General features: G+C 37.8%; 1 pseudogene; it reads right to left on the bottom strand.

The window, feature by feature from the left end:
- Nucleotides 1-11089: 11089 nt before the first annotated feature.
- LOC118847113 lies at nt 11090-11582 on the bottom strand (annotated as a pseudogene).
- Nucleotides 11583-12395: the final 813 nt, after the last annotated feature.

Below are 12395 nucleotides of genomic sequence, written 5' to 3'. Positions count from 1 at the left end.
ACCTGATTTCTATGGGAAAATGCAGCAAGTTCCAAGCAACTGACTTAGAAAAAATTTTCAGAACACAATTCACTCATAAACTGGGGAATGGCTGGAGTTGGTTCTCATTCTGACACTGGACAAAAAGTTATTTTGTGTGTCTTAATGGCCATTAATGTTATGATGGACCAGACACTGATTGACAGAGATAGGGCAGCAGAAGAATAGGAATGGGCTCCAAGAGAAGAGGTGAGGATCTGAGGGCAATGAATATAAACCTGATTTTAAAAACAGGTTTAGGGATATTAATGGGCAGTCTTCAAGAAATATAAGCCATATTAAAAAATCCTCCAAATCACTAATAATGATAGAAATACAAATAAGGAAAATGGAGATCTACCTCATAGCCTTCAGATTGAGAAAGTCGACCCCCCTCTTTCCCCAAAAAGGAAAAGATCAAATGTTGGAAGAGCTTCTGGAAAATAGGCACATTAATGTACTGCCAGAGGAGCTGTGAATTAGTCCAGTCATTCTGGGAAGCCATTTGGAACTATGACAAAATTGGAATTATACACTTAGACCCAGAGATATCACTACTAGGCCTATATTCTAAATAGACAGGCAGTTTTATCATGCACCCAAAATCAACAAGGAAAAAATAATTTCTTGAAAAACTTTGGTCCTATTACCTTGAAGTGCACACGATGAGTGTAAGTGAACAAATCACCTGGAAGTCAACTACTACTCATGTACCAACTTCCATTGCAGAGGACAAAGGCATAGAGAAATTCATAAAAACAGAAAAATGGCTTGGAACATTTTTTCATATAGTATATATTTCTTCCTATGAAAACTGCCAATTTATATTCCTTTATTAAAAAGGTGAGAATGTCAGTTCTTTTTGGAGTGGCAAAAACTGGAAATTAAGGAGATACCCACCAAATGCTGGAATGCCTGGGCAAGTTATGGTATCTGAATGAAACCAAATACTTTTGTGCTTTAAGAAACTATGAAAGGGATGGTTTCAAAGGAATCTGGGAAGACTGATATGAACTAATTTGGAGTTAAGTGAGAAGAACCAGGAGAACAGTTTATATACTAACAAAAACATGGTAAAGTAAGTTTTGAAAGACTTATGAACTTTGATCAACACTGTGACAGATCACTATTCCAGAGAACCTATGATTAAACATGTTACAAATTTCATGACAGGTGATGGACTCAGGGTACAGGATAAGACATATATTTTTTAACATGGCCATTGAGGGAATTGGTTTTGCTTGATTATGCATATTTATTATAAAGATTTACTTTTTCCCCTCTAAGGCAGGGGAGACGGGAAGGAAAGAAAATAGGTTTTTTATAATTGAAAAAATAGAATAATTTTTAAAAAGAAGGAAAGATTTGATATTTAAACCAAAAGTGTCAGCTGGAATGAGCAGTAAGAAAGATACTTGTTGAAAGAGACAGAAGCCAGAGAGGTAAGGATGGAAACTGAATAATTCATTTTTTTTTTTAGAAATTGACCTAGGTTGGGAAATCCAGAGGCAAGAAGACTTTGAAAGGCTGGAGTCATAGAATACAAGGAAGAAAGCCTAGTGTAGTGGGTAAACACTAGAAGACTAGAAGTATCAAGAATGGGGCTTGTAGTCCTCTTTCTGCCACCATTTTACTAGTGGACTTGGGGTGGATGGTTTTACTTCTCTAGCCTTCGTTCTCTTCATTTGTATGTTGGGAATAATCATCATATTTGCCCTACTGAACTCATAGGGTTTTTGTGAGCAAAGCACTTTGTAAACTGTAAAACAACATGTAAGTGGGAGCTATTACTATGATTTTCTAACAAGCCAGGTGAGGAGAAAGCATGTTAGAGTATATTTGTTATTTTAGACCTGACTTACAGGCATTGTGTGTTTTTAGATCCCAGTCAGGCATCAAAAACTACATATTCCAAAAACAAAATTTAAAAATGTAATCACTGAAAGGTCATTCAAGGCAAAGGTCAAGGGAACAATGATAACACTGGCATAGAGGACAAAGTAGATCACTTAGATTTACAGAATCATAGAATGGTATAAAACAGAAGAGCCCTCAGAGATTGTCCAATTAGATTGTAACTCCTAAGAGGCCTGGGCCAGCTATTATTTAATGTCTGTATCTTCCTTGATCTTTTTGTCTTCATCTTTTTTCTTCCAGTCTGATATTTGTTTTGACTTTTGTTCTAACCAACTGATGACCTAACTACATCCAAACAGCTGATTCTGAAATGGAGGCTAAATTTACACAAGTCTTTCAGTTCTGTTCATATTTTGTGTTATTCAGTGTTCATTGCAACCAGGGTCTTCCCCCTCTCTTATTTTTACATGCAACTACCCCAACATTTGTCATTTTCCCTCTTTGCTAACTTTGACAAACTGATAGGTTTGAAATGGAACCTTAGAGTTGCTTTAATATGTATTTGTCTAGTTTTTGGTTTCCCTGGGGCATGCCTTTTCTCAACGTAGTTCATAGCTTAGATTTCTTTCTTGGGAGGTGTCAGGAAAGGAAATAAGTATTTATATAGCATCTACTCATTACGATGTACTAAGCACTTGACAAATGTTGTCTCATCTGATCCTCACAACAACCCTGAGAGGTAGGTGATATTATTATCTCACTTTACAGTTGAGGAAGCCGAGGCAAAGAGAAGTTAAGTGACTTGTCCAGGGTCATACAGCTAGTGTCTGAGGCCAGATTTGAATTCAGGTTTTCCTGACTCCAGGCCCAGCACTCTATCCTTTGAGCTAACTCTCTATTTCTCTTCTTAAAGACAGTAGCATTCATGATGTATAAAAATGTGGCTTCTGAGTTGAGGAAAATACTTTGGTCTCTTTCATTTCTTGATTCTGACCCCAGATTTTTCCAATGTCTTTTTTGTCATTCTACTTTCCCCATGTGCCACTTTCACTAAGGAAATCACCAAATCTATCTATCTATCTATCTCTATATCTCTATCTATCTACCTATCTCTCTCTATCTATTTATCTACCTACCTACCTGCCTATTGATTGATCTATCTTTCTAGTTAGCTAGCTAGCTAGCTATCCATTCATCTGTCATCTGTCTATCACCTCGATTTAGTTTGGAGAATCTTGTCAAGTTCTTCATAGAATTGCTCTGTGCACTTAGATGAGTAGCAGTTGACTTTATGGAATTCTGTTTGCTTTACTTACCCTTATCATGAGCACTTCAAGATAGTAAGAAGAAATTTTCTTTTCCCCATTGATTTTGGATCCACAGTAAAACTTCTTTCTCGGGGCAGTTAGATGGTAAAATGAATAGAGCACCAGCCCTGGAGTCAGGAGGACCTAAGTTCAAATCCGACCTCAGACACTTGACACTTACTAGCTGTGTGACCTTAGGCTAGTCACTTAACCTCTATTGCCTTGCCTTCCCCCCTCCAAAAAACAAAAATGAAAACAAAAAATGTTTAAAAAAACTTTTTCTTCCACCTGTTTTATTCACCTCTCTCAGCATAGCCTGGGAGCCATCCTGTCTGATAGCTGAAGCCTTTTTATATCTTATTTATAATAAGAATGTCCACCTGAATATTGTCTTCTTTCTCTGTTAGTGTGTCATTAGCTTATTTGTTGGACAGAGATTGAACATTGAATGTCAATCTTTAATGTGATATTTGTAGATAAAGAACTGTGTAATTCTTAGTGACCTGTACATCTTTGTACTCTAATCTTCTATCACTGCAGAAGCAGAAACAATTAGGACTATTTTGTGTTTTTTTTGGTTTCCTGGAAAATGTGACTCCAAAACATGAAAATGAGCAAGAAGAATAAAGACATTTACTCTTTGACCATGTAACCCTTATGTCAGAGACTCCTTTCTGACACAAAGTATCTGAATATACCTTGGATACCTCTCATCTCTCTGCTTCAGTCAATTAACATTTATTAAACACTTACTTTGTGCCAGCACTGTGCAAAGTGCTGGTGATACAAAGAAAGCTCTCAAGGATCTCATAATCTAATGGAGGAGATAATATGCAAACATATATAATGTATATAAACAAGATTTATGAAGGATAAATTGTGGGGGGGAGCCTCAGAGGGAAGGCACTGAGAGTAAGGAGGCCTAGAAAAGGCTTCTTGTAGAAGGTAGGACTTTAGCTGAGATTTAATTGAGATCAAGGATGCTGGGAGGTGGTGATGAGGAAGAAGAGTGTTTCAGGCAGGAGGAGAGTCAGTGAAAATACTTACAATCGAGAGATGGAGTATCTTGTGTGAGTAACAGCAGGGAGGCCAGTGTCACTGAATCATAAAGTAAACAGAGGTATAAGAAGACTAGAAATGCAGGTTTAACCAGGTTATGAAGGACTTTAAAAGTCATTGCCTCCACAGAGATGATCTGGGAAACTGAGTATCTGGATTTCCCAAGAACAGTCACCAGAGCTACTTAAAAGCACATGAGCTCACAAGGTTTGATTTATAAATTCATGGAAACAGATGGGACTCCCACCTAAGCCCACAGAAGGTGAGTCCCTCTCACTTTCACCTGGACATTTAAATGACAAACAGTACTGATCTGAGGAATGCTCCAATTCGGGGCAGTTTAGATTTGTTCTCCTGAATTGATGTTCCTCTCTGTAACTCTGCTATCTATACCGTATTGCTTGCCTCCTGTATTTCTCTTCTTCTCTCAATAGAAGTCATTGGCTATTGCTCCTTATCAATGCTTCTCTCTCTCTCTCTCTCTCTCTCTCTCTCTCTCTCTCTCTCTCTCTCTCTCTCTCTCCCTCCCTCCCTCCCTCCCTCCCTCTCTTTCTCTCTCTCTCTCTCTCTCTCTCTCTCTCTCTCTCTCTCTCTCTCTCTCTCTCTCTCTCTCTCTGTCTCTCTCTCTCTCTACCACGCAACTGCAGCTTTCCCCTGTTCCCAGAATGTGAGGTTCCTCCCGTGGTATACAGCTCCTGCCTACAGTTTGTTTTACTGCCCTTCACAGTTCAGTTCTTCTCCAGTATGGTGATCATCAACCAACTGCCTTAAGCTGTCTGTCTTTGTTGTCTTTGGTTTCAGCGCTTCTCCTGCAAGTGATGTTCATACCTTCTCCCAGGCTACCAACTCTTTAACCTAGCCCATATCAGACAAGCCTCTTATAGTGTTTTTTGACAAGCTTCTGATGGTGTTTTTCAGCTACAACCCTGCCCCTGCAACTATCATTCTTAAGCCTTCTTTTGTATATGAGCTAGCTACATCCCTAAACCTCACACCACAGACTTATTGACTCTAGTCTGGACTCTATTACTGGTCTTAAAATTTGAATGATTGCCTTTCAATCTCTCCCCTTTGCTACTCCATCCTCAATCTTGCCCCGACGGATTCCTCAAATTGCCCAGGGATCAGTTAGGTGGTGCAGTAGGTACAGTGCTGGCCTAGAGAGAAGAAGACACATCTTCATGAGTTCAAATCTGGTCTCACTTACTGGCTCATTTTCCCCATCTGTAAAATGAGCTGGAGAAGGAAGTGGCAAACCACTTCAGTATCTTTGCGAAGAAAACCCCAAATGAGGTCACCAAGAGTTGGACATGACTGCAATGACTGAACAACAGCTTCTGGAAGGAGAGGAGTGTGAAATGTACCATCTCCTTCTGGTGAGGGTCTCCAGATTCTAGCAAGGGGAAAGCATTAGTAGTACCTGCTTCAATTATTTCTTAGAGAAGTTTAAACCATGGGAAACAGTTGCCAATGAGATGGTCAAAAGAATTTCAGTCAGCAAATGTTTAATGTTCTTTCTAAAAAGAGATATGGCTGCCAATAACATCAGTTTAGAGTAAATACTCCTTTGCAAAATAAATAAGTAAAGTAGAGGGGAGATTTGGCAGTTATTTTGATCAGAAGCTGCACTTTCAATTTCTGAATCTAGGAAGCAGGCTTTGGAGGCAGCCATATGTAGATAGGGAATGAAAAATTGATCCTAGAGAGAACATGTAGGAAGAGGGGCAGTCTGGGGTAGTAGAACAAACAGTAGATTTAAAGTCATGGGCCTGTATTCAAGCTTTGTTATTTATTACCTGTGTGACTGTGGGTAAGTGACTTAACCACACTTGGTCTGTTTCCGATCTTCAAAAAAAGGAGAGCAGGAAATTGGGGGAAAGTTTTATAGATAATTTCTCAGCTACAGGTCTCATATCTCAAATACATAAAGAACTTTGTCAAGTTTATAAGAATGTGAGTCATTCCCAAATTGATAAATGGTCGAAAGATATGAACAGACCGCTTTCAGAGGAAGAAATCAAAGCTATATCTAGCCATATGAAAAAATGTTCTAAAACATTATTAATTTGAGAAATGCAAATCAAAACAACTTTGAAGTGCCATCTCACATCTATCAGATTGGCTAAAATGATAGAAGAGGAAAATGAAAAATGTTGGAGGGGATGTGGAAAAAGTGGGAAGCTAATACATTGTTGATGGAATTGTGAACTGATCGAACCATTTTTGGAAAGCAATCTGGAATTATTCCCAGAGAGTCATAAAACTGTATATACCCTTTGACCCAGCAATACCACTGTTAAGTCTGTTTCCCTAGGTGATATAGGAGAAAAGAAAAAGAACCTATGTGTTCTAACTTTTATAGCAGCTCTCTTTGTGGTGACTAGAACTGGAAATTGAGGGGATGCCCACCAGTTGGGGAATGGTTAAACAAATGGTGGTATATGATTATGATGGAATATTACTGTGCAGTAAGAAATGGTGGGCTGGTTGATTTTAGGAAAATATGGAAAGACTTACATGAAATAATGCAGCGTGAAATGAAGAGAACAAAGCAAATATTATGTGCCGTTAACAGCGATATTGTTCAAAGAATAAATAGGAATGACTAACCTATTCTGAGTTATATGAATATTTAAATCAACTACAAAGTACCTATCTACCTCCAAACAAAGAATAGATATATAGAAATATGTATTGTGTAGTTTCACATATGTTGGCTTTCTCTAGTGTGGGATTGGGAGGGAGGAAGGGAAACAGCTTGGAACGTAACATATAACAAAAAATTAATTTAAATTAATGTCTGAACAAGTTGTAGCATAGGATTGTGATGGAAAACTACTGCACTGTGATAAATGATGAGCAAGTTGATTTTAGAAAAACATAGAAAGATTTCCATGAAATAATGAAGAGTGAAATGAGCAGAACCAAGAGAACATTGTATTCAGTAACAGCAATATTGTTTGAAGAATAACTGTGAACAACTAAATTATTCTGAGTATTATAAATGCTCAAATCAACTACAAAGGACCTATGAAGGAAGACACTATCCACCTTCAGAGAAAAAACTGATAAACAGAAGTATGCATAGCATGATATTCTCTCTCTCTCTCTCTCTCTCTCTCTCTCTCTCTCTCTCTCTCTCTCTCCCTTTCCCTCTCCCTCTCCTTCTCCCTCTCCCTCTCCCTCCCTCCCTCACTCTCTTCTAAATGGTGGCTTTCTCTAGTGCAGAGTGGTGAGAAAGACAGTTTGAAACTTAAAATATAACAAAATAAATTTAATTATTTTAAAGAAAAGAGAGTATGGAAAAACTATGGAAGAAAAAACAAGCCTACAAAAAAAAGGAAGCATGAGATTTAGCTCATCCAGATTATGCTCAGAATCTTTGTAGGTGAAACACAAATGAAAACAACACATGAAAAATGGCATAGACATGCTTTATTTTTATCTGTTTTCATCCATGACAATAGTTAAATTTCAATATTTGGACTATGCTACCTCAGTGCCCAAGGTACTAATTAAAGGAGGGGTAGTGATGCTTAAGAAAATGAAATAAGGAAAAGTAACTGGGCCTGAACAATATACACAAATAAAAGCTGTGCTGGAGATGCCACAATCTTAATGGTGGTGGGGTAGCTTTTCAAGATCTCTCAAAGGGAAGAGTCCATAAGAAAGGAAGGGAAAGGGAATCACAGACATTGCTTTTATTTGTTTGTTTGCAAAGTTAATGGAGAAGTAACTGTCCTCAAATAAGTCTGCTTTCTCATCCCTATTAAAGTCTTTGTTTTAGAGAAGGGTTTCTTAACCTCGTCCATAAATTTGGTTTTTTTGTGTGTGTTTTTTTTTAATATTTTGATAGATCAGAGCATACTTTCTTAAACTTTATTTTTCTTGTCCTTTTTTTGGCCTGTTTTCTTTCACAACATGACTAATATAGAAATATGTTTTGCATGACTGCGTATAACCTATATCAAATTGCTTGCCTTCTCAATGAGAGGGGAGGGGAGGGAGGAAGAGAATTTGGAACTCAATTTTTTTTCAGAGTAGTAATCCCTTTTCTTTTTTTATTTTAACTTAATTTATGAAATAAAATAAGCATTTTCATAACAGTATTACAATATCAAAAAGATAATTGTACACGAAAATGTAAATCTACTATGTACAACTTGCTATTCCTTTCAAATATACAAATATCATGTAAATTTCTTTTTTTTCCTTTTTTCTTCCCCCCCCCCCCATGCCCTAGAGATGGCTACCATTGGACACAAATTATATATATGTGTGTGTGTGTGTGTGTGCGTGTGCGCGCATGTGTACATATATATATATGTAAAATTATTCCACACATTTTTCTGTTTATGTGTTCTTTCTCGTTTTTAAAAAATATTAAAAATTGTTTTTATGTGTAATTGGAAAAAAATAAAATATTAAAAATATTTTGATAACTGTATTTCAATATAATTTATTTCCTTTGACATTTTATTTATTTTATTCTATTACTCTAAAAACATTATTCTGAGAAGGGGTCCATAGACTTCACCAGACTAACTGCCAAAGGGGCCCATGAAGAAAAAAACTTAAGAAGACATGTTTTTGAGAGATCACCTCATAATAGAAAGGATAGAGATGTGGAGTGACTCAGAAGAAACCCGAGTTTGAATCCTGCCTCTGTGACTTAATTTCTCTAATCCCTAGTTTTCTCATCTATAAAATAATGCCTATAATGTCTACCTCACAGAGTTGTAAGGATCAAATGAGATGATGTCTGTCAGCTGCTTTGTAAACCTTAAGGCTTGGACAAACATTAGCTATTATTATTTATGAGCTGCCTATGCACACATCAAGGGTGCCTTTCATTTTCTAAAAGTAAGAATGAAATAAACAGCCTTTTGAAGGTGACTTTTTAAAGCAGACCACAGTTTTACAATCACACAATTGACTGAGAGGAGATGTTGAGGATGTAAGAATCCAACTGTGTCTATTTTTTTTTAAATTGACTTTAAAAAAAGAACTGACTTAGTGGAATAAAATGTAGTTTTGAAAGTTCTTTTCAAACAGGGGGTGTCTTCCATGCTTATGTTCAAATGATACTAGTCAATCTGTGCCAGATATGACTATTGGAGATAAGGTTTGTCAGGGCCTTCTGAGTATTGACATCAGGTAAACTGTAAAATAGTTAACATTTGCTAATCTAAGGTCATGAAAGTCCAGTGTCCTGGAAGACATCCTGATCGGAATCCAAAAAAAAAAAGATTTTTTTACTGGTGATGAAGCTTTGCAAATCCAGAAATCTCAAATGAGATAACAAATGTAAAGCATTTTCCTGTTGTTGTTTGTCATTAACATCCTCTTCACAGATGACATTATTTGAATTGCACCAACCTACAGAATGCCCCTGAATCCCTTCAGTGAAACCCACAGGAATGCAAGTAATATAGTCTAATAGTCCACAGTGAAAAAAACACAGTGGATGCAGAATACATACTGCTTGGATTACATGGACAGGCAGTTAGCCAATTCACATACATATCTTGGATATGAGCTGTAGATAAATAATAAGCTGAGCCCAGAAACGAGTAGGAGGAAGAGAGCAGGCTGGATTTCAGGAAATTACATCAAGCTTTCCATGATGCCAAACTGCTTGTTACTACAAAGGTACTCTCCTTCATATCAATATTCTTCCGGTGATACCATTTCATTGCAAATCATGGAAACACCATATTCTTAGAAGAATCAAAATCATAAACTACTGAAAAGGCATGACATAAAAGTATAGTGGACATCAGTGGACTCCAACATGTAAGTAATGATAACGTACATAAGAAGTGCCATGGTATCAAGGCTATGTATGACTAGACAAGCTGGTGGCTCAATCAAGTACTAACCCTTTGTTACTGTCCCTTCCTACCTTTCCTATCTTCTTATGCTTTACTCCCCTCTATGTACTTTATGATCCAGTGACACTGGCCTCCTTGCTGTTCCTCACCTAAGACATTCCAACTCCTGATTGCTTATTTTCACAGGCTGTTTGTTGCCCATGCCTGTGATGCTCTCCCTGCTCATCTCCATTTCTTGTCCTTGTTGGCTTCCTTTAGTTCCAGCTAAAATCCCATCATCTACAAGAAGTCTTTCCCAATCCTCCTTAATTCTAGTGCCTTCCTTCTGTAATAATCCCCATTTTATCCTCTCTGTATCTTGTTTGTACATAGCTTGTATACCTGTTCCCCATTAGATCATGAGTTCCTTGAGCGTCGGGATCATTTGTATGTGTGTATGTGTTTTTGCTTTTGTCTCCCTTTTCTTATTTCCTCAACAATTAGCACAGTTCCTGACACATAGTTGGTGTTTAATAAATGCTTTATCGACTTGTCTGAATGAGAAACGATGAATGGATCACCAGTGCTTGAACTGGTACTCTCAAAAAGCAGAGGAAGGCCTTTGGCATATTGGAGCATCGGTACACAAACCTGTCCACAGAATGGACCAAGAAGTCCACAGGATGAGAAAGTGTTGAGGATTTACTTACTGTGCTGGTGAAAAAGTACCCACAGTGATGAAATTGCACCACAATATCAAATTATCTTCTCTACTAGTGTGCTTCTCACATAGTAGGCACTTTAATTTAATATTAAAGTTAATATTTTTCAAGTTGCATCTTATCAAGCCCCTTTCTGAGGGAGAAGTTCATAGTAGTCACATTAAACAATGTTGATTATATATAAATTTATTTTAGAGGAGGACATGATAACAATTATGATAATTGACATTTTGTAACATTAAAATTCTCAAAGTGCTTCATATACACCATCTCACTTATTTTTATGCTTAATTTTCATTTTTAATTACAACTGTACAACAGACCATTTTATTCTTGCATCTTTTCAATGGTTTCTTCTTTATATTTGCCCTTCTCCTTTCCAGCTTGTCGGGATTTGGCTTTACATTCAAGAATCTTTTTGCCATCTTTGTCCAGTTTTAGTCTGGTGATAACTACCTTACTAGGGTGAATTCCCACATGGACAGTTGTGCCTTAGCTTTCTTTCGTTGCACACGTTCAACGTAGACGACATATTTCTTTCTGTAACCCTGGACTACCTTGCAAATTGGTTGACCTTTGTAGTGTCCACGAACCACCTGGACCTCGTCGTGCTTCCGGATGGGCATCGAGCGGACATTGTATTTCTGCCTGAGCTCCTTGGACAGCGGGGACGACATGATCTTGCGCCGGATGTGCGAGGGCGCGTTGAAGTGCCTCTTGTGGTTCTTGCTTCAGTCTGAGGTCACGAACTGATTGAACTTCGTTTTGGCAAGCGGGGCCACCCGAAAAAGAGCACACCATCTCATTTAAGTCTTAACAACCATCCTGTGAGATGGGGTAATAGTAATGATAATAGCTAGCATTTGTGCGGTGCTTTAAGGTTTTCAAACTGCTTTACAGAAAGTTAATTAAGTGTTATCATTGCCCCTATTTTAGAGATGAGGAAATTGAGGCAGACAGGGCTTAAGTGACTTACCCAGGGTCACACAGCTACTAAATGTCTGAGGCTGGATTTGAACTCAGGTCTTCCTGACTGGTCCAGCACCCTATCCCAGCTATTTCCCCAACAATACAGGCATTACTGTCTACATTTTATAAAAGAGGAAAATGAGACTTACAGAAGTTAAGGAATTTTCCTATGTTCACATATCTTCTACTAAGTGTCAGAGGTGGGATTAATATCCAAGCTCCCTGATTTTTGAGTCCCACACATGGTCTACTATGCCATGATGCCCACAACCACCATCTGAACTTACAACCATGATGATCTACTAACCATATTTTGCCCATATTTTTAAAGACAAGATAAACCAAGAGGTAGATTTTATGACTAGCTTGAGGGTGCTGATAGGGAAATAACCCAACCCTCCCTTTATAGTAATTAGTCTGTGATTTCATACCAGCTAGTCTGTATTTATAAAGTTAATATCAACTCCCATTTACTTAGCAGGCTTCTACTCTTCTCCACTGTGACAAAGGGCCTTGGATGGAGAAATCGCTTGTGATTCAGTTTGAGCGTCAACCTTGGCACACTCTGTACAGTTTAGACAAGGGGCAACTGTGTTTATTCTGCTGGTTACTATCAGTCATTCCATCTGTGAGTATTTTCTTTAGCTCCT

The sequence above is a fragment of the Trichosurus vulpecula genome, chromosome 4 (genome assembly GCF_011100635.1).
Source record: "Trichosurus vulpecula isolate mTriVul1 chromosome 4, mTriVul1.pri, whole genome shotgun sequence".
NCBI classification, from domain to species: Eukaryota; Metazoa; Chordata; class Mammalia; order Diprotodontia; family Phalangeridae; genus Trichosurus; species Trichosurus vulpecula.
The sequence above is the reverse complement of the archived record's forward strand: the minus strand, read 5'-3'. Positions and strand labels throughout refer to the sequence as shown.